This window comes from Arvicola amphibius, chromosome 11 (assembly GCF_903992535.2).
Source record: "Arvicola amphibius chromosome 11, mArvAmp1.2, whole genome shotgun sequence".
Taxonomy (NCBI): domain Eukaryota; kingdom Metazoa; phylum Chordata; class Mammalia; order Rodentia; family Cricetidae; genus Arvicola; species Arvicola amphibius.
The window spans coordinates 4,151,722-4,174,303 of NC_052057.2; the positions used below are offsets into that span (position 1 = coordinate 4,151,722).

A 22,582-nucleotide genomic window follows, 5' to 3' on the forward strand; every position below is an offset into this window, starting at 1 on the left:
ACATCGCCCATTAAAAAAAATAGAATTTAGCATTCATGTATAATAAAAACTACCTAGGCATTTAATTAAAAAACAAAAAAGCATGTAAATGATTTTTTACCTGAAGCTGATGCAATTACACCCTTCGACAAGACTTACCAAGACATATAGTCAATGACATTAGTCCCTATAATCTAATGTATTTTCTGAAATCAAAGTTCTTGAAAATGGATCAAAGGAAATTAAAAGGCATGTAGGCAAAACTGTGGCAAACGCTTCATTTGTTTGCAATTGTGTCTTGTATGTCACACTTGATTTAGCTTTCAGCTCGTCTTAGACTGTCTTTAATAAACAGAAGTTCTAAAATTAAAAATTGACACTGTTCATCAGCTTATTCCTCTAAGCCATTCCCTGTTTACTCAGAAAAATGTAAATGTCCTAGATACACAAAGGAATTTCATTTGGCTCCAAAGAGAAACGAATTTATGAAATTTGCAAGAATGTGCATAGATCCGGAAAGTATCACATTAAGTGAGGTCATCTAGATTCATAAAAACAAAACATGATATTTTCTAATATGCAAATCCTAACTTTTAATATTTGTGTCTTAGCTCTTTTTCTTTTGCCATGAAGACACACCATGACCAAGTAAACTTACAGAAGAGTTATTGGGCTTAGAGTTTCAGAGGGTGAGTCCATGACCATCATGGCGTGGAGGACATCTCAACGGCAGGCAGGTATGGCTCTGGGGCCGGGGTTGAGAGATTACATCTTGAAACAACAACCAAGAGAAAGAAAGGTTGGAGTGGGTAGGGAAAGGGAGAGGAAGAAGGAGACTGGGAAAAGTGTGGGCTTTAGATAGCTCAAAGCCCACCCCAGCTGCATGCTTTCTCTAACAAGGCCACACCTCCCAATCCTTCCCAAAAAGTTCCTGCTGGAGAATAAGCATTCATATATGTGAATGGTGCCCATTCGTATTCAAGAACCAAGTATGTGAGTAAAAGAGAGAGCAAAGGCTATAAAATCAGAGTGTGGTCCTTGGGGTGTGGGGGAAAGAGCGGGAGGGGAAGAGTTGGGGTGGGCTAGAGGTTATAGTGACATAAAATCAGAGAAGGGGGTACTGGAGGCAGGAGGGCACCTGCGTGAGGGGGAAGAAGTAAGGAAAAGAAATAGCAAACCAAATCTGTTTGAAAAATGCCATAATGGACCTAATTCTTTGTATGATAATAGAGCTGATTTAAACTGAATGAAAACTTAGACTTCCTGTTTGCTATTCTCTTTGCTCTCTGTCCTCCTGTACCATGGTGTTCTGCTAGAAATAGAAATTCTCTTTCAGTAACACAGGCGCTATCAAGTCTTTAAAACATTTTGGGATTGTATTTTATTTTTTTTCCATTTAATTTAATAAAAATCTGAGAATTTCACGCATAAGTGCTGCCTCTCCCTTCTACCCCACACTCTGCTTCCCTAACTCCTTCTATGTCCCTCTTTTTCCCTCTCATCTTTGTGGTCTTCTCTTTAGTAATTATTCTGACAGGTGTTGAGTATGCTTTAGTTTCATAATGTCCAAGCCACCGGCTCTCCGATTGCTGAAGGTCAGTAGGTCAGTTTGTGGTACATAAAATTCTATTCAGCCAGTTCTTTTCTTTCAGTGCTTTCTGTTTTTTTTTTTACCATGGTCCATTTTCTTTGGCCTCTGCTGGCACCTCTTAAGAAGTCAGCAAGGTTGGGAGTTGGTGGCTGCTGTGCATGATGTGACTGCTTCTTGCCGGGTCTAACATTTCATTTTCTCTGCTGTAGTCAGTTTAACCAAGAATTGGAGCAGACTTTAAAAACCTTAGCTATTTCCTGAGCATAGGTGACTACACCCAGGACCTGCTAGGCAGAAACAGGGTCAGGAGTTCACGATCATCTTTGACTACATAGTAAGCTGAGTTTAAGGACAGCGTGGACTACATGAAACCCTGTCTTAAGAAAAACTTAGAAATTGCTAGAAATTGTTGGGCTAGTCAGAGGATACATGATTGACCTACATTCTGAAAATCTCAGTTTGTGTCTCACAGAGTATACTGACTTCCTTTTAATCTCTTTTCTTTCTTTGCGGTACACTTTATATATTTTATCTAATATTTTTCTATTTTCATCTTGCTCTTTGTTTTAATCTGGACTATTCCTTTAGATCTATTTCTGAGTTAAAATGAATGCTATCTTCAATTTTCTCTATTTTGCAGTTCAACTCATGAGATTTTGTTTTCAATTATTGTCCTTTTCTTCCCTGGAGATTCTTTTGGATTCTGGTTTCAGACTGGTTAACTTTCATATTTTATTGTTTTTCCTACATCACCAATATACTTAATTTTTCAATATATGAAAATGATTACTTTATATTCTATTTTGAATAGTGATCTTGTTTGACTCTTTAATGTGCCCACAGTCTTACAGATATTAAAGGCTTGGTCTCTGGCCTGTGGTGCTACTGGGAACAGGGAAGCTTGTGGTTCACAGGGCCTCCTGAAAGTTCGAGAGATGGCTATGCGTGCATGTTACAGGTTGTGAGCCACCCAGTGACGGTCATGGGAATTGAACTCTGGTCCTCTGGAAGGCCAGCAAGAGTTTGGAACTGCTGAGCCATCTTTACAGCTTGTCACCTTGGAGTTTTAACATTAACCTCTTTTGTCCCATAAGCTGCATTTTGCCAGGGTTCTTTTCTCGCAGAAATGCCACTGGAACTGGGGCCCTCTCTCATTGCAGCTCCTTTTCTCAAGAGTCCATCTGTAAAGATTATCCGAGGCCTCTCTTAAAAGAGGATTTCCTCAGTGAAGATTTGTGTTTGCCTCTGCCGAACTCCTGGAGCTGTCTCAATCCATGCTCTCTGTAAGGATCCGGCCTGACATTTCCAAGCTACACAGCTGGTGCTAATCCAGCACAGGGGAGGTACATACAGGCGCAAGAAGGAGCAGTTTCTCGCCTGTTCTTTTCCAAGCCACAAAGACACAGCGTTTTGTGTGAAAATACTCCCCCATCTCCTCACCCCATGTGGCTCCTATCAGTGTGCTCTGGTCACCTGATAATTGTCTCCCCTGTCTCTTCTGGCCAATCTCCAGGCCTTAGCCAACCAGGCCCAGGCTGTGACTTAAGGGTGTGGTGGAAACTGGCTCTCCAGTGGTCCCCTCCTTTCTCACAGAATCTGGTCTCTTCTTCTAGACACACAGCCTGGCTAAACCTCAAAATCAAAGGTAGCTTTTATCTGACTTCCTTCGTATTTGCTTTGGGAAAAGCTTTTGCTATATATATTCTGCCACATTGCAGAGCAGAGGATCTTCTGTTTAAAATCATGGCAAAATAGACCTCTCTAACAAATAGTAAGGAAGAGATTTGGTGAGATGCTCTTTCCCTTAGGTAATATTGTCAGCTGTTTAAACTAAGCATTTCATAAACAGGAGCACAGCAGTCATAACTGTCATTTTCATAAAATGAGATTCTAACAAGTCTGCCTCTGCACAATTTGCCTTTGTTAATGTCAAAATAGAGTGCTCTTTTCTGGGAGGCCTGAATCACTTACTTCTTTCTTTTATCAGCCATGGTGCAGGGTGTGCATTTGGTCCTATCAGTGAGACGGTCACTGGGATTCCCCAGCTAATCTTAGATCCTTATCCAGTTTGAGACCCAGGGGAAGCAGCACACCCAGAACACAGGTATGAAGATCAAAGAAACACCCTGGCTTCTAAAGGAGACTCATCAGCACAATTAACACCTGTTTTTTCAGTGTTTCTGGACGATTCCAACTATCGCATTAATAAAAATACTGTAGGTTAGTGTGTACTCCATAGGAATAATGAAAATAACCATCCCTCACTCCTGCAGAATGCTCATAACAGCTATGTTATTTTCTCAGACCATATATTATCACTATGAAAGTATAATGCAAGAGAGAGAGAGAGAGAGAGAGAGAGAGAGAGAGAGAGAGAGAGAGAGAGAGAGAGAGAGAGAGAGAGAAAGCTTTGCCTGTTACCATATTGAAATGAGAGGACCTTTAACTGACTAACATAAGCTTTCATTGTTGTCTCCACCCTTTCAACAGTCACAATTTAGTCTTTCTGTGCTGGAAGGAAGTCCCTTGTGACTTTGGGATATTTTCTTTAAGTGTGAGGAGGGGCCATAAGGTTCAATACTGGGTGACTGAGAGAAAAGTGGTTACAAAAGAGGAATTAAGAGGATATAGACATACAAGCACATATGAACACACCACAAGATGTAGGTGGATGCACACTAAACTGGTTCAGCTTGTTGTCATGCGAATTTTGTCAGCACAACTAAAACACAGGATGATTCAAAGGTATGGTTGGAAATTGCGAGTCTCCAGCAGAGAAGGTCCACATCAGGTAGCTCTCAACCTCCTGTCACTACAGTTCCAAAGGGTCTGACACCCACTTCTGTCCTCCACAGGCACCCGCATGTGTGACATTTACGGAGACACCACCACACAGCACAAACATATAAACAAATATTTCAAGTGTGGGGATATAACTCAGTAGTAAAGCATTTGCCTAGGAGGTGCAATGCCCTGGATTTAATCCCCAGAAGAGAATAATCAATACTTAAAAGATATCCATATTTCAGATTTTCAAATTTCAGGACATGTATCCTAAAAAGTGATACTGTTAGAACTGTTATTTTTATTATTCTTTTGTTTTCCTTTCTAGAGTGTTTAGGATCAATCCCAAGACCTTTCTTACACACGCTAGATAAATGATCTGCTCCCGAGCTATAGCCTGGGTTTGGAGCTATGGCTTTAAAACCTACTTCAATCCAGCTGTTCAAGAAACTCTTCAAGCAGCAGCCAGCTCCACCACTAGGGAGCCCCTTGGGAGCTATCATCTCAGGATATTTGGGATGATTTCATATCCAATGTCTAGAAATAGAGGATGCAGAGAATGTTCAGCTATCTAAACAGACATTTATTTAATCAACAAATTTTAAAACAAGTTTTTCCAAGAAAGGAAGGGGAAATGACAACTTCTATGAAATTTGAAAAACTGGGCCAAAGCATCCCGAGCTTCTCAGCACCTGAGTGCATTTTCTACCCGTAGTCTGCTGCGTTCGTTTACAGTGATTTGCCTGCTTGCTTCAGTAATCTACTTTTCTCCTTTCCTCCTCCTTCATTCCATTAAAGCAAACACCCTCTTTCGCTCAGGAACTGGAGGCTCCATTTCACGATTAGTTTGTCATGCTTTGGATGAGGGTGTGGATAATTGTATGGATACATGGCAGAACAAACCTCTTCAACTCATGACCAGGAAGGGAGAGGGAAAGGAAAGGGCTGGGTTTCCCACTCTCTTCTTGGAGGACACCCATACAGTGGCTTAAATGGATATGTCCCAATAAGCCCCTCTTCTTGATGATTCTACTACTTCTCAACAGGACCACCCTGAAGGCCAGGCCTTGAACACACAGACCTTTTTTAGAGGATCCAAAGTACAAAGTATTATTCAACATGAACAATTGCATTTTTCTATCATGTTCTGACTCGTGCTATGTACTGTTTACTTGGTAGCTCTAAGTACTAGCAAGGAAGGAAATGATGAAATTAGACAGTAGGGACTATTGTCACTGTGACTCTGGCCTCTGACATAAAGCAATCTTCAGTGTGCCCCTGTCTGAGAACCTTCTTGGTACAGTGGTGTTTCTATCTTGCAAGTCAGTCATCAAAATTATCTATAGATGTTTGTCAAGATTCTAGTTCCCAGTGCCTACAATTTTAAAAAGATTTATTGAGTGACTGGGGACTTTTATTCTGATACTTTATAAGAACTCCTCAAAATGACTGACCTGGATGATCACTCTTCTTAGACTTCTTGAGTTTGAGCCCTGATTTTCCCACTTGCTAGCTCTGTGATCGGGGGTGGGGGAGAGAAATTTAATATCCCTATATATCCATTTTTTTCCAAAAGTGACATCATAATATGACTATGGTTTAGTAAAATTAAATATGTACAGATCTTTCATAATCCAGTTACGTATATAAATAGTACCTGGCTTCATTAGGGCCTGCATGTAATTAACATTCTATAATATCATCTGGTGTGATTCTTTTGACAATTAAAATGTTAGAACCGTGGCAAAGAACTATTTGTTCATTAATTTGCTAACCTCTTTGTTGGAAGCCGGCATCAATTTCTATTTAGAAAATAGAAAAGTCAGCTGGGCAATGGTGGCACACACCTTTAATCCCAGCACTCAGGAGGCAGGGGCAGAGGCAAGCAGATCTCTGTGAGTTCAAGGCCAGCCTGGTCTACACGAGCTAGTTCCAGAACAAGCTCCAAAGCTACAGAGAAGCCCTGTCTCAAAAAACCAATAAGAAAAAAGAAAGAAAAAAATAGAAAACTCAAGAGCAGACTGTAGAATTCAGGGGATGAGAGCTTGCCTTATGTATATGAGACCTTGAGATTCATCCTCAGTAGCATAAAAATAAATAAGGACTAGAGAGATGGGTCAGTAGCTAAGATTGTTGCTATTGCAGAGGACCAGTTTCTATTCCTAATAAGCACACGATGGCTCACAACCATATGTAACTCTAGGTCTAGGAGATCCAATGCCCTCTTCTGACCTCTGAGGCACTAAGTGTACAGGTGGTGCATATATGTATGTGCAGCTAAAGTACTCACAAAATCAATAAAGAAATATAATTAAGAAATTAAGAATAAATCAATACACAAACTAAGGCTAGAGTGTAAATAAAACTCAAGTATGTCTGTGTATGTGTGAGGAAAGAGAGAGATAGAGATTCAAGCACAACAAAATAAAAATCTGTCTTCAAATGTTCAATTGTTTTAGGGAGCCTCGAGTGCCCATGGAACTATAAGGCTTTGTAAGAGGGACCAAGCTAGAGGGGAAAACAGCATTATTGAAAAATAAGGAGGTTGTAGGGAGCCCACTCAAAATAAGAATCTATTTATAACTATCCACTTATAGATTCCTTTTGATTCATACCTTACTTTGTGAGCTCTTGCCAAATTTTATTTGTGGGTAATATCTTATGTGAAAATACTGCAAGTGCCTTGAAACAAATTTTAAATTTGGATTTTACATCAGTTGTAAACACAATCCCCTTACTCCTCTGTCAATCAGTGTGTATAGCTTACATCTGAGTTTCAAACACCAAAGTCAATGCAGTTTAAGGTGCCCTCATGGAGAGGGCCTCAAGTGCATTAAGTCTATCAGAGCCTATAACATCTTTCCTCTCAAACCCACGCACACTGTGGGAGACCTGTGTCTATGTCATCTGTCAGGGCTCAAATATTGCTAAGACATCCAATGTAACTACGACTTTAAGATAAACATACACGGAGTTTTCATGTTAATATATCGAGTTCACTTCCCAGTTTCAGAATTGGTTGTGAAAGTCAAAAAAACAAAACTTTAGGTTTACAGGGACAAAGGATACAGTGCATCCCTTAAGATGTGAATAGTTGGGCTTGAAATATGCCTCAGCAGATAGAAGTGCTTGGGCTGGAGCGATGGCTGGAGCAGGTTAATATTGCAACCATGAGGACATGGGTTCAAATCCTGAGAACTCACATGTGAGAGCATAAACAGGGCTCTCATTGCAGTTTCTTGGCCACTGACTTAGCTCCTGTTTCTGTGATAGACCTTACTTCAGTGAAATAAATTAAGCAGCAACAGAACAGGGTACCTGATAGGTTCCTCTGGCCTCTGTAGACACACATGTACATCACACATAAATATTACACGTCTCTCTCTCTTGACTGAGCTTTCTGTCTTGCCTGGTTTCAAAGAAGAACACAGAAGTCTATATCAATTATAAACTGATTGGCCCAGTATCTCAGGATCTTCTTATTAACTAATTCTTATAACATATTAGCCCATAATTCTTGTCTAGGTTGGCCATGTGGCTTGGTAACTTTTTCGGTGAGGCAGTCACATCTTGCTTCCTCTTATGCTGGGTCACTGGAGACTGAGCTTCCCTCTTCCCAGAATTCTCCTGTTCTCATTGTCCTGCCTCTACTTCCTGCCTGGTGGCCCTGCCTATGCTTCCTGCCTAGTTACTGGCCAATCAGCATTTTATTCAAAATAATATAAGAGACAGAGTACAGACCATTGTCCCACAGCATATCTCTCTCTCTCTCTCTCTCTCTCTCTCTCTCTCTCTCACACACACACACACACACACACACACGCTAAAAACATGAACAGACTAAGAATTTCTTAAATTATCTATTTTCAGGTCACTTAGCAGTCCTTGTTACAGACAGCCACTTTCTCATACGCTCCAACAAAATACTCAGGCCGCACCTCAACGGTTGCTCAAATGGCAACATCATTATTTCCAAACATCGACACTGCGCACCTCGGCTGAGCTTTCTACCGCTGTGTAGAGGAGTGTTGCTCCCTGAAATTCCCACAACACTTCACGCGCTTCCGTCTCCATCCTCAGTTCCGGCTCATATTTGTGTCCACGGTCTGCTCCTCATGACTATGTATGTTCTCTAGCGTGACAAGTCTTTATTCCACCATGAGTCTTACCTGAGATCCCTACCAATATTAACACTTGTATTTCTTTTGAAAGTATTCGTAACAAGCTCTAGGCTTTTCAAAAGCTGACTTTACCAAATCCATCCAGCCTCTACTATTACACAGGTCCAAAGACACAGTTTTAGGTCTTTATTCGATTACTGCCCATTTCCCACACTATCAAAATTCTCTGTGAATTTCCTGTTTGTTCACATGGTGCAGAACTCTTCATAGTACTTTTGGAAGCCTGGGCTTCTTTACTTACAGAAGTCTGAACTGAGTTTGACTAGAAGGAGACCAGGGTGACAATGGAGCTGCTTTCTTTTGTGGGCAATCTAAGGTAAAATAATCTCCCCTCATCTCTGTGTAGAGGCAGCAAGCGTTCTGGCTCCCTTCCATCCTCGGGGCTGGAAATGGCCCGGGAAGCCTTTCTTCCACCATTTCATTCCTACTGCCTGTTTCTCACGCTGGCCTTCCTGTCTCCCGTTTTTTGGAAAGATCTGTATAATTATACTGGGTTCATACAGATATTGTGGTATAATTTCATCCGCAACCTCTGTTTCCCTTTCATTTCATTTTTATTTTTAAAATAAAATCTCTCTCATGGTCTTTTGTGATTGAACAAGAGAAATTACAGAAACCATAGCAATCCTGGGAGATTTAACAGTGCATTTTCAAATGAATAGTGGATTGCAAGAAGTCAGAGAGGAAATTTTAAAATCCTATAGTCAAATGAAAATGAAAATACAACCTAACTGAATCTCTGGGACACAGCCAAATTGGTACTGAGTGGAGCCTTAATGGCTATAAGTGCTCATACCAAAAAAAAATATTAGGAATTTCAAATAAACAACCTAATGATACAGCTCGAGGCTCCTTAAAAGCAACAAGAAATCAATCCCAGACCCAATGAATGGCAAAAAAAAAAAATAATAACAGATTAGGGAAGAAATTAATGAAATGGGGACTAAAAGAATAACACACAATGTCAACCAGACAAGAGTAGGTGCTTTGCAAAAGTTACTGAGATTGGCAGACCATTAGCCAGCCTGTCGAGAAAGAGGAAGAAGGCAGGAAGCGCCGACCTGGGAGATGAAAATGGTGTCCTTAGAACAGACTCCAGTGAAAGCAGACCCTCAGGAGGGGATGTTTTGAAAGCTTAAACTCCCCAAAGCTCAAAAACCTAGAAGAAATTGCTGAGTTTTTAAATGCATATGATCTATCAATATAAAGTCAGAAGATGAAAATAGTTATAAATAGACCTATACAATCAATGAGAGAGAAAGTTGTGCCTCGCAGGAACCCAGCACCAGATGGATTCACCTGGGTTCTACGACCCTGTCCTCTTTTAAATCTTAACCTTTTTCTTTATAACTTCACCACAAAGAGTTTGAAGACAAAAGAGAATGCAGCAAAATTAACCAAACCAGAGGCTTCAGAATGAACTGCTCTATGGTAAGAGTTGGAACTGAAGCTTCACACTGACTGTATCTTAACTTTTCATTGTGGAATATGTTTTTATGCACGTACTGCTTGTATTGGGTTTCTTTGCATTACTTACATTTCCTGACAGGACCAAAGAGGCTGTTGCAGAAGGCTTGATTGTCACGGAGAAACTGCCTTTGGTAGCATTTCTGTTAAACTGGATGACTTCCCTGTTTTCAACAGAGAGAAGACTTTAGGACATGACACTCAGGGTTCAGAACAGACCCTGAAGTTGCAGTACCATTCAAATGTCACTAGCTGATCAGCAGACTATGTCTCTGAAAGGAGGCTGTACGGAAAAGACGGATGTCAGTGTAGCAGGGTAGCGTCAAGAGTCCTTCCGTGACCCTCACAGCCCAGCGGAGACACGCTCCTGTGCCCTCTGTACCCCCTACAGGATGTCAGTGTAGCAGGGTAGCATCAAGAGTCCTTCCATGACCCTCACAGCCCAGCGGAGACACGCTCCTGTGCCCTCTGTACCCCCTACACCTTCCTTTACCCACTTTTAGCTTTTGCCCTGTGTGGTCAGTCCTATTTGCCACCGTAGCCCCATCTTCCCCCCACTCATGGGCCTTTGCTCTGTTTCTTCTGTTAGCACCAAGCTGTCTCTCCCGCCATCCTTTCCCAAATACGAGGGACTCTTAGAGTCAATACTGATACCTTCCTTCAGAAATATTTTATCTGTCACAGCCTTGTTCCTCCTCTGAACGTTCATATAATTTAATTACTTTAAAACTAAGAGGTCTGGCTCCTAATCATTATGAGGTTTATTTTTGTATCCTTTTTGGATCTTAACTTCAAAGTAGTTTGAGGATAGATTTTTCTACTTATCTAAGAGAACATCATCGGTTAATTTAGGAGTAAGGGAAGTGAATGATATAGCAAGAAAACAATGACAAAGCCTGAGCCATAACCAGCACTGGAGCTGTGGGGTTTAGTTGGACCTTAGGGCCAAAATTTCCCTGGTTCCCATAGTTGTGTTGGTATTTCTGGCTAATTCTGTTTCTTTCCACTTCTATCCTTTCTTTATGCCGATTCTTCTGATGTTTGCTATGTGGTAGGCAAAGCTGGGAGCCTCGGTGGAATCAAAGCAGGTGGCGAAGTCAGGAAGCAGACATGTCAAGAGACACTCAGATTCTATCTGTCTCAGATTTCTTGGAGTTGAAGGATTGAGAAGACACCAGAAGTAATTTGATTGTGTGTGTGTGTGTGTGTGTGTGTGTGTGTGGTGTGTGTGCGATGATTTTAAAAAATACAGGAACAGCTATGCACACATTCGTGTGCAAATAGAATTAATTGTGTAGTGAGGCAAGACCTTACTCAAAAGAAATTACATTTCTGTGAGTGACCACAAAATTATCTTTGCAAGGAGGAGATTGGCCTCAGACCTAAGAACCAGGCCACTAAAGCCAACCAAAGAGAGAGAAACTTCCCCCACAAAAGAGTTAAGTTTAGATTACGGAAACTACAGTTGCTCTGTACCAGCCTGTACTAGAGACGATGTTTTCGTTTTGTTTTTAATGTGCCAACTTTTCCTAGAGTCTCTCCTTTGTTTGCTTTTCCTTGTAGCCTTCCCTGTGTGTGTGTGTGTGTGTGTGTGTGTGTGTGTGTGTGTGGCTTTAGTGGTTTGGAGGATGGCGATTGGGCGGGGAGCAGGACTCAGTTCTCCAGCTGAGCCTGGGAGGAGTGGGAGGGACTCAGAGCAGAGGGTTTCTCACACCGCAGCCTTCCAGGCAGTCTTCCTCCAGTGTCTGCCAGTCGGAACCCAAGACTAAGAGCACAGCAGTGCAGAGCCTGGGGAGTCAGCCGAGCTAGGACACCTGCGGCGCGGTGTCCCGGTGGTCCTGACCTCGCGTGACCGCACCATGGTGGGTTTGCGCCGCGGACTTGCTTTTCTAATGTTTGGGGGCTGGAGAAAGGGAAGAGGCATGTCACCGAGACGTGAAAGACATAAGAGAGCCCTTTGGGTCATGACGGGAAGAAACAAAGGCGAGGAGTAACTGTTTCGAGTAACGTGGGCACCGGGCGCTGGGGGTGTTCCGTGGGTCCCGCCGCGCCCGTGGAGCCGATTGACAGAGTGCGCCGGGTGTGTTCGGCGTGGCAGTGAGAGTCCCCGGGGATCCCGCGCGGGGACAGACAGGTGCGACTCCAGCATCACCTCTCTGTCCACCACCGGCGCTGCCGCCCTCTGTCTGGGATCCTGTGCGGTTGTGCTGTGCGGGGTGTGCTCGGCAGCTGCGGGTGGTCGCGAACCTCGGTCCCCAGGTCTGGAAGCCACTGAGTAAGTGCTCGAGGCGCCCTCGCAGGGGCTCACCGGGCACGCGGCCCTCTGCGGAGCCCTGGCCCAGTCCTTTCCCACGCCCTCCCGGGATCCTGCCCAGCCCTGGGAAACAAGATCACGGTTCCCACGCTGGGGAGAAAAGGGAAGGGACTCTCGAGCGTGATTGGGAGTGTCTACGGGAGCAGCTCTGGCTGGCGCTGTGGGCCCTCAGTGGGATGTGTCAGGCGTGGGCGGCTGCCTTCCACGCCCGGCCGCCGGCTCTAAGAAACTGTGTGGCCTTTCTCACCCAGTAGCAACGGGACCTATAGCCTCCAGCTTGTGGCTTCATCTGGGCTTTCCTCCCCCAGGGTGGACAAGCAGCTCAAAACCTCAGAGAATGCAAACTGCAAACTTCCAGCCGCTGCTGGAGCCCGCAGCAAAGTGTGCCTTGCATGCAGAGTGAGCAAGCCTGACTGCTCATTAGCCCGCCTTTCTCTTGTTATGACTGTGACATGCTGGAAGGGAAGGCAGTGTCCCGGCCGGGCGTCACAACAGTCTCCGGGGCCTAGCTGAGTGGACAGCCTGTCCTGGCTTCTCAGAGCTGCCCCTAAGTGACTTTGGTGTGACAGACTGCCTTGCACTGTGGTCACGTGGTTCTAGGGTACACGTTTCCTGAACCTTTCTTTTGCTTTCTGGGGTTCACAGCGTTGTTCCTTCGTTCTGAATGTGATAAACAGTTTATGTCTTCTGATGTAAGCCAGAGGGTTGGTTGTTCAGCCCACTCCCTGGAGTAGTTGGTTGCATTTTGGCTTCCAACATGTTGAAACCTTGCTAGGTTTAAAAGAACATAAATTACCTTCATTACAATTTTTGTAGTGGTTTCTTAGGATCAGCCCCCAACAATGTTTCTTGTCTGTATTCAGACTAACTCTGGGCTTGGCGTTCGCCTTCCTGTTGCATACACGTTGAGGCACTTAAAGATAAGCAATTATGTCTCTCTGTTCCTCATAACGTATGCGCAATCTGTTGTTTTTCCTAATCTGGTGATGTTTTTCTTCAGGAAGGTTCGCGTCAGGTACTCTATTGTGAAGGGCACTGGTGGTCAAGCGAGGCAAAGGATGACGTCATGAAACTGTCTAGCGTTCTGAAGCTATAGGTTGTTGTTTTTGTTCAGCTAGTAAGGGGTCTTGTACTCTCAGAAATTATAAGCAGGTGTTTGAGCTGTTGCATTTTTAGGGAACTAGAATGATCTCTGATGTACAGAGAAATTTGCGGCTCATTAGGAAAATGAGGATGAGAGTTAAGCTGAACAGTTTCTGGTTCAAATCCTAGCCTCTGTATGAATCCTGTGCAGACACAGACTAGCAGAAAATGTCAGGTAGAACTGCAATAGTTAAATAGTTCAAGTGCTCGTGAGGTGTCAGAGGGAGAAGAATCTGTATACACTACCTGGGGGGAGCTGCAAATGTGTGAGGCTGCAAGGGAAATTAGGATGGAGGTTCCTCAAATTTTTTTTTTTTTTTTTTTTTTTTTTTTTTTTTTTTTTTTTTTTTTTTTTTTTTTTTTTTTTGGTTTTTCGAGACAGGGTTTCCCTGTAGTTTCTAGAGCCTGTCCTGGAACTAGCTCTTGTAGACCAGGCTGGCCTCGAACTCAGAGATCCGCCTGCCTCTGCCTCTGGAGTGCCGGGATTAAAGGCGTGCGCCACCACTGCCCGGCTCCTCAAAATATTTAAAAATAGAAATAACCACTTGGTTGAGCTATGTAAACTCAGGTATATACAGGGAAGATTTTGTATCAGCACACAACAGAGATATTTGGTACAATAGCCAAGATATGGAACCAGCCTAATGCCCAGCAGCCAATGAATGGATAAAGACAATGTGGAAATACCCGTGATGGATATATACACATTTATTCCTCTTTACATAGGAATCGGATTTTGACATTTGCAGGGGAATGGATGGAACTGGACACCATTCACAGAGAAACCAAACAAACAAAGGGCATTTTTCTCATATATAAAATCTAGAGTCATTTATATATATATAAAACTCTGAATATGAAAGAACTATGAGAAGGGGGGAAGTGAGCCAAAGACAGGAGAGATGGGGACAAAGAAGGGCAACTGGGTACATACAATATGAAAACAAGGAGGAACTATCTTGGGGAAAGAGAAGCAAACAAGGTGGGGAAGGCAGGGGAACAAACCCAAACAACGTAGAGTATAATCATGCATATACTTGAAAATGTCACAACGATATGCCCTACTTTGTATACTAAATAAAAGAAGAAAAGTTCATATGAAGTAGACGTGAGCCCAGTATTAACTGCCTTCCTTGCGAGCATGAGTCCTTCGGAAGTTACTTAGTAGAAGTCTGCGATGCATAGATGGCTGCATTGTGTTTCTTCTTGCACTGTTAGATCTCTCCAGTTAGTACAGAAAATAAAACACAATTCTCTTGTCGAAATCAACCTGAAATACAAAGTAATTCTGCTTCATATGGTGTCCCATGGCATGTAAACAGCTCCAGAGAGACCCCATTCTACATGTTCAGGCATAATATATGATTATCTTCTTCCATTTGAGAACAAGGGAGGAAATGTGAAGTTATGATTTATATCCAGCAATAGGAAAGAATTCATAATATTTAGTGCTGGTGTTTCATAACTATGGCTTATTAGATAACCTTGTCTCAAGACATTCTGGAAAGTTGTCTTAATTTGTTGACGCCATTGCAAGCTTAAGTAACGACACTAAAATTATGCTGTTATGAGTAATGTATCAGTAGAATACCAAGAGCATTAAATTTTCAATAATTTGTCAGAGATATCTTCAGACTTAAAAAAAAACTATTCTACTGAACAATTAAAATCATGTAACATTGGATTGTGTCGGAAACAGTGAAAGAAACACCAGTCCTCTTATTTACTGGCACTAGTGTGTATATGGGAGAGGGGACAGTATCGATTTTGTTTAGAAGTTATTTTAACAAGCTTGATATGTTTCTCGTCTCTAGTGAATCTTTAATAAACACCAAATTATCTTTAAGAACGAGTCTCTTTAAGTGAGAGGAACTGAAAAGCAGAGTAATATTTAGACAAACAAGTTAAAATCTGTTATTGTTGCTGGTGGGGGAATGGTAGGATGTAGCGTGTTGGAATTACTTTCGATGTCAGATTCACAGGGAAGTCGTCGACTTTCGTTGTTTGCTTTAAGAGGATATTCAACTTTTAAGGAACTATTTTTATGCTACTTGATTAGAACTATTTACCCAAGAGACTTTCCTTAGGCATCCCGTTGATCACGTTTCTGCACACTTGCAGAAGGAACTGTCTCTTTCCCAAGAATTCATAATGACTGTGGTTGTCCTTTCTGGGCCATCTAGATCTATCCCCTGGGTGGCAGTTTCCTTAGCTGTCACCATCTTTACCCTGGCACAAGAGCTTCCAACAATCTCAAATGCTTTAGTGGTTCAGTGTCTTTGAAGGAGTCGACTTCTTGGAAGCAGGGTGCCTTCTTGTCCATCTTGTTTCTGATGACTCATTTTCTTTACTATATATCTAATTTCACTCACTCACTCTGTGGGTGTGTGTCTGTGCATATGTGTATGTGTGCATGTATGGGTATGCACAGACCACAGCATCCATGTGGAAGTCAGACGACAGTTTTCCGCACATGCTTACCTCTGAATGTGCCTGTCTTGGGGGTTAAACTCTGCCCCTCAGTTGTAAAGAACCCTTACCTACTGAACCATCTCATGAGCTCTCTTGTTCTACTTTCTTCAGAATCATTCTGAAATACTTTACTTATTTCATATATCTAGGCCAGTAGGTGTCCACTTCCTCTAGTCAAGAGAGCTTACAGAAAAAAAAAAAAAAAAAGTTGTTTTGGAGGATAGGTGAGAGGAGATTGGGGCCACAGGCACCTTCAGTGTACCATGAGAGAATAATGCTTATTACAACTGCAGAGGCTCTGGGGCATGATTTTATTTTTTGCCACAGAAGTGTGGCTGTTGGTGCCTGTGGTTACTAAAGTTCCTGGCCCAGCGTGCTTTCCAGGTAGTATTAATCTTTTATTAAAGCAAGCCTTTCTTTTTGTGCAATGGAAGCCAATCTAACTCACATACCGGCTACTCCCACGTAGTGAGGATCAGCAAGAAGTCAATTGGGAGATGGTGACTGAAAGGAAGCTAGAAAAACTCCCACATTAACCCTATGGCCACCTTTCCACCTTGCCACACGATGTGGAAGGTATCTGTTTCAATGTCTGCATCTCTGGCCAATCTCAGTTCTCTGCCACATGATTCACAAAGCCGTGCAGGCCACACAGTAGGTGTGTAGTGAGTTACTAAGACATTTTGTGTCTGATGCCATGGGTGATAATATTTATGAACACCATGCAAAGCCCAGTGTGTGTTTTGGGAGCATGCCTGTGGACTGTTACAAGCATGGCCATGCTGATGTCCTTCTGCGTGTTTATACAGGCTTTTCATCCTGTTAGAATCACCTGATGTGGCATTTCTGTCACCAACTGCACTTCCATCCGTTACGCTTGGTACTCGTCTCAATTGTCAGCACCCACTGACCTTCTGAACATCCCCCACCCCCCTCCAATCCAGACCAACAGAGGCTCCGCTAAGGACCTTCCAGGCTTCATGTGTGGTCAGGCCTTCCTTCAACATCTACTAATGTGATTGGTCTATTTTCAGCTTTGACCTTAACCTGCTCGACTCTCTAAAGAACCATCAAATACACAGTGTCCTTTGGTTCTCGTCACTTTGAGCCTCTACTAAAAAACTGAAAAACCCATAGGCTTTGAGAAAATTCTCCTGTCCTCCCAAATAAATACTTTACTAACTTATAACTACTTAATATCTTTCTCTCCATTTTGTTTCTCCTTTTCTAACAGTTTTCTATTTTTAACCAACTCATTTTAGACTCGAATTTCAACTCTGTTCAACTCCCAAATCTTTTCCAAAAGATCCAACAGACTCTGTCAGCTTCCTTGGAATATCTGTCTTAAAGCCTTTCTTGGGATGAATTTAACTAGAAGACTAACTCCATCGCCTCTTTGGTGTGACCACCAACTCACCTGCTCTACCTTCAGAACAATGGATACTTAATAGGCATCAATGGTTTTTTTTTTTTTAGATGTTGACAGGGTTGTGAAGCTATCTTTTCTTCTTGATTTATTCTGTACCAATTATCTGTAGCAAATATTCTAGAATTTTATCCGTTTTCTTGGTCTATTCAAGCCTACCCTGAGTCTTTATTCTTAGCAAGTGATTATATTGGCTAATTTCAGTTAGAAGGATTGAGACAAATTTTTGTAGGCTACTTTGAGTTGGTCTTTCTTTAGGAGACCAGTTTTGAACATAAAAGCCCCTATCTTGAATCAAATGACACACTATTTTGTTTTGAATGTATTTTTACTTTTGCCCTTTGAGTAATTTTTTTTACATGTAACAGCTCTTATAATTTCTAAGATGATCAGTGGTTTTTATTCATTCATAGTGGTAGGAGATGAGAAACTCTTCGCTCCTGAGAATTTTTTCTTTTGCATAAGCTGGTTTTCCATAAAATGTAAATCTCATAGCTGAGCATACATATGTGAAGACTGTCATGATGCGCTCAGATGTACTGGTTCATTTCTACTGGATGCTGCATTGTAAGTCTCTTTCCCTCTCTCCCTTTCTCTTTCCTTTCCTTTCTCCCCTTCTCTTTTCTTTCCTTTGTTATCTCTCTCCTTTATTTTGTATTCTTCCTACAGTGTTGAATGCCACTTATCTTTTGCACATTCTTCTACAAATATATTACTTTCCCCTAAGTTTGCTTTTGGCTGCCTGATTTGGATTCAGTATGTATTCCCAGTGGTCCTTGAGCTTGCAATCTTCCTGCTTCTGAATAGGGCTTGTGTTAGAGCTGGGTGTTAGCACACCTGATTAATTTAGGAGCTACAAAATATGCCTTCTACAGTTATATTTAACCTTTGTTTTTATGTTATTGTTACAGAAGGTCAGACTTTCTTTGGATTTAAATTTGAAAATATAGATCAAACATTTCTCACCATAGAGGCGTTAACAGATTTTATCAGTATGGTTCATTGAATTGATCCTCTTACAAGGCTGTCCTGCAGGTTATGAATGCTCATGCCTTTCTTTTCTTGGAGTTTACATTCTTTGTTTGATTCAAGAGTTTACTGGGACAGACAGATCTGGTCAGACCCCTGACTGAATATTTTTCCACTTTCTTCAGAACTGACATTAAGTAAATATCAAAACCCAAAAACAGTCATGCTGGGCTCATAGACAATGACCTGTTAACAACACATCATATGTTCAATACTTAAGTAGCACATTTTAAAGAATGTTTTTGGATCTGTGCCTGCTATTACTATCAAGTGTTTTTTTTTTTTTTTTTTTTTTTGGTGCGTGTCAGTGGAATGCACTTTATTTCGCAAACTGAGCCACTGGCTGTATTTCTTGTTCTCTGCTAACACGGTGCTTCTCTTTTGTTTCCTTCTGCTTCTTTCCCCTTCTCTTCTTTCCCTTCCTTCCTTTCACTTTCTATATTGATACATGATCTTCCCACATAGCCCAGGGTAACCTAGAGCTCATGATCCCCCTGCCTCAGCCTCCTGAGCGCTGTGCTCACAGCTGCACTACAGAAGCTCAGCATCATTGTACTTTGAAAAAAAATCTGTGTGGACAATTCCATCATCTTATCCACAAATCCTGTGGGTACTTCTGCAGTGCGAGTTCTCCCTTTGGCCAGTCTTGAACTCATCTAGAAGGTTTTATGGCATTGTATATCCTGACCACGTATTTCTTAGTCTACGTTTTGTCTCAATATTACTGATGGGGTAGGAACAGCAGTGCCACTGAGCCGAGAGTCGCACAGACTGTCTGAGGAGATTGCACCATTTGCCCTTCTCTGTCTTCTTAAAGGCAGAATGCTTTTCCCACATCCAATAAAAATGCCATCATTACTGCTTTATCTACCCATCAGTAACAGAAATCAAAAGACATTTTTGTGATGGTAGGCTTTAAAGACTCCGGTTTTGTTTCACGCTTTGTAATTTATGGTGCCCTTCTTGGAGGACCAGCCGCTCTTTTGTTCTTCTCTCAATAAAGTTTATTACGGATTATGCTTGTCACCGAGGAGACACAACCAAGTTGATGACACAGCCTTTGATTAGATGGAATTTAAAGTCTGCACATGGCAGCTAGCAAAAGCAAGAAATAGTCTCCAAATTATACATGTCAACCCTTAACGAGCAGCTTGATATGCATGTGGCAGTTTTAATAGATTCTAAAGAACTGAGAAGGCAGGCGGTCCTGAGGTGGAAAACCTGAGAAACTATTTCCAGAAACAGCCCGAGATGAGGCCAGTGTATTGGGTTCCACAGGATGCACATGGTTTATGTATCAGAGTAGTGGGGACAGTGTGCCAGCAGGGAACAAGGCAAAAGGACATCTCATCAGTATTGAGCTTATCCAAGGAACTGCAGAACGATGAACTGAAAGGAGCCTTAACACGATCCCAGAGCCTTCTTTCTGTCTCAGGGTTCTCATTGACTTGATCCTCTTACAAGGTTGTCTTGCAGGTTATGAAGGGAGCAGGCAGGTAATGGGGAGGGGGCAGAGCATGGGCATTTTGCAAGTCACAGTTCTGGTTTTGGTTTTGAAACAAGGTCTTACTCTGACTGGCCTAGCCCCAGGTTGTGCCTCAGTCTTTAGATTAGCTACAGTGTGTGCCACTTCCCTGTGTGGTCTCTTCCTTAGTAATGACTGCCCTGGTGTTTACTCTTCTTGTTCCTATGTTGGAAGACCAAGGCTGACTTATTCTTTAAACTGTAGATTCAGCTCTCCTGTTCTTCCAGTTCTGAACCGAGTGTCTTGATACCCATTTGCACAATACCCTACACATTCCCTCTACATTCTCATACTGTATGATAACTGTGTTTGGAGTCCTCTTTCCCCCGTTAGTGTGTTTTTTGGGTTGGGGGATGTTAGTCTAAATATTCATTCTGTTCATGGACACCTAGGAGAAGGGCTGACCATCTCATAAATACCTAGAAAATGTGTGTCATGGTGTGGCCTTGTACTTTTGTGCAAGGCGTTGAAGATAAGAAGGGATAAGGTCATAAGGCCAGGATGTTAGGCAGAGTCTTGGCTTCGTTAGGTAATGTGGAGCTGTGTTAATGCTTTTCAAGTTGGGGGATGGCTGTAAGGTATACACACCAGTTTTAAATAGATATTCATAAATCAATTCTAGTCATTCAGAGTTCAAAGTTTGAGGACTTAACCATGAAATTGTCTGAGATCATTAAGTTGTATTCTAGTACACTTGCAGTATTGTAAGAGATGGTCATAGATGGGGAGGCTGCTGTTCATGAAGGATTACAAAGATCTCCAAGTCAGCATACCATCACGCTGGGACTAAGCTGTGACTTATGGTGGGGATACAAGCATTCAAGCATTGCATGATTTTATGTGTCTTCATAATATTAAAAAAATTACTTAGATTCTGGGTGTTTTTGTTAAGGATGGTTATTTTCCTAGTCTACACACACACACACTCACACACACACACACTCATGCACACACTCAAGCACACATGCACACATTCATACACACCTAAACTCATACTCACACACACACCAACACACACATATTCACACACTCATGCACATTCACACATACTCACACTCACACACTCATACACGCTCACACACATTCATACACACAAACTCATACACACATGCTTGCACTCTCACACATACAAATTGTTAGCTGCAGAGTCTCAGCTGTCAATCATCACACTGCAAACTGAGATCTGCTTTCTTATAAGCAATTGAATGAACGTGATTCATGTATGTTACAACAATCTTCCTATCTATGGTTTTGATTCTTATGCTTTCATTTACCTGCCGCTAACAGTGGTCTGAAAATATTATATAGACCATTCCAGAAATAAATAATTCCTAAGTTTTCTATAACTTTTATGACAATGCATTATTACAGATATTAATATATTGTTTCCTATCTCTTGTTGTGTTTAATTTAGAAACTAAAGGTTATCATAGATATGTATGTAAATATAGCCTGAATAAATTTAGTTTGATACTATTTGTGCTTTCTAAGATCTGAGACATCACTCAGGCAAATCAAACCAATCAAAAGGGGATTTAAGCACTGAGTTAGCAAAGCACTGGAGAAGTGTTTTCAATATTGCACTTGCAGAGGTGATGTGTTAAACTGTGCAGTTGTTATTATAAACTTCACGACAGTGTCAAGCATGGATGAATTATTTAGAAGGTTGCATATGTGACATGGAAGGAGGTTTGGATAGGCTTAGTAAAAAGATTAACACTGGAGATGCTGAGATTTAATCTTCCTACATGATGTTCTTTTTGTACTGTTCTTGTTTGAGACATTACATCACTACATTGCCCAAGCTAGCCTCCAATTCACTCTGTTCTGGCTTGAATTCACCATTCTCATGTCTTGGCTTCCTAAGAGACAGGAAATTTCTTTTTAGCTGACTTAAAATCAGGTATATTTACACTGGAGTGGCTGTATATGTTTGTAATTGTGATTAGCATAGGATGAGATTTTGGGTGAAAATTGAGGTAAAATTCCACATCTTCAAATGTTTCAAAGCCAGTCACTAATCATGGTTGACACTACTCCTCTTCCAGTTGTACCCTAAGTAATAATTGAATGTGCCCCAACATCAATTTCTGAGTGTTTTTCTGTTGTACAGGTTTGGAGTAATTCTTATGTCATCACTGTGTTGCCTTATGCTAGACATTCTGCAGTGTTTGGAAGGGACTAGAGGTATTTCCTGATAAAGTTTGTTACCTGCTTGAAAAGCAAATTATTCTAACTGAGGTTGCTGCATCTTCTTCCCCCTTTTCTCCTCTGCCATAGCTATGAGCCCATTTTGACTTACACCTCTTACCACCTTCGGCTCATTTGTTGGCATAGCCAAGAGCAAGGCTATACATATAGGGGGGTATTCCTTGTTTAACCTTTACCCACATTTCTGTCCCCTTGGGTCCTGCCCTAAGCCTTAAGTTTCTTAGGATTGATGTGATCTTTTTCATTTGACCTCTAGGCTTCCACAGAAAAGCTTTTATCCAGTATAACATTGCTTGTCTATTACCAAAAGTGCCTTTTATTAGATTGTGGACTGCCTTCAACCAAGAGCATGGCATATGGGGCAGAGACTGTTAAAGTTAATGCAAAGTTAAGGAAAGAAAGAAGCCACCGCATGTGTGGCATGGGTAAGAACGGCAGGCCCACATGGGGTGTGCTGGGC

General features: G+C 41.8%; 1 protein-coding gene across 1 annotated transcript in view; it reads left to right on the forward strand.

The window, feature by feature from the left end:
- Window positions 1-11,694: 11,694 nt before the first annotated feature.
- Window positions 11,695-22,582, forward strand: part of Gucy1a1 (guanylate cyclase 1 soluble subunit alpha 1) — a 56,117-nt gene continuing 45,229 nt past the window's right edge. Inside the window, exon 1 of the mRNA XM_038348069.1 lies at window positions 11,695-11,864. The gene's annotated coding sequence lies outside the window, so the exon portion shown is untranslated. The remainder of the gene's footprint in view (window positions 11,865-22,582) is intronic.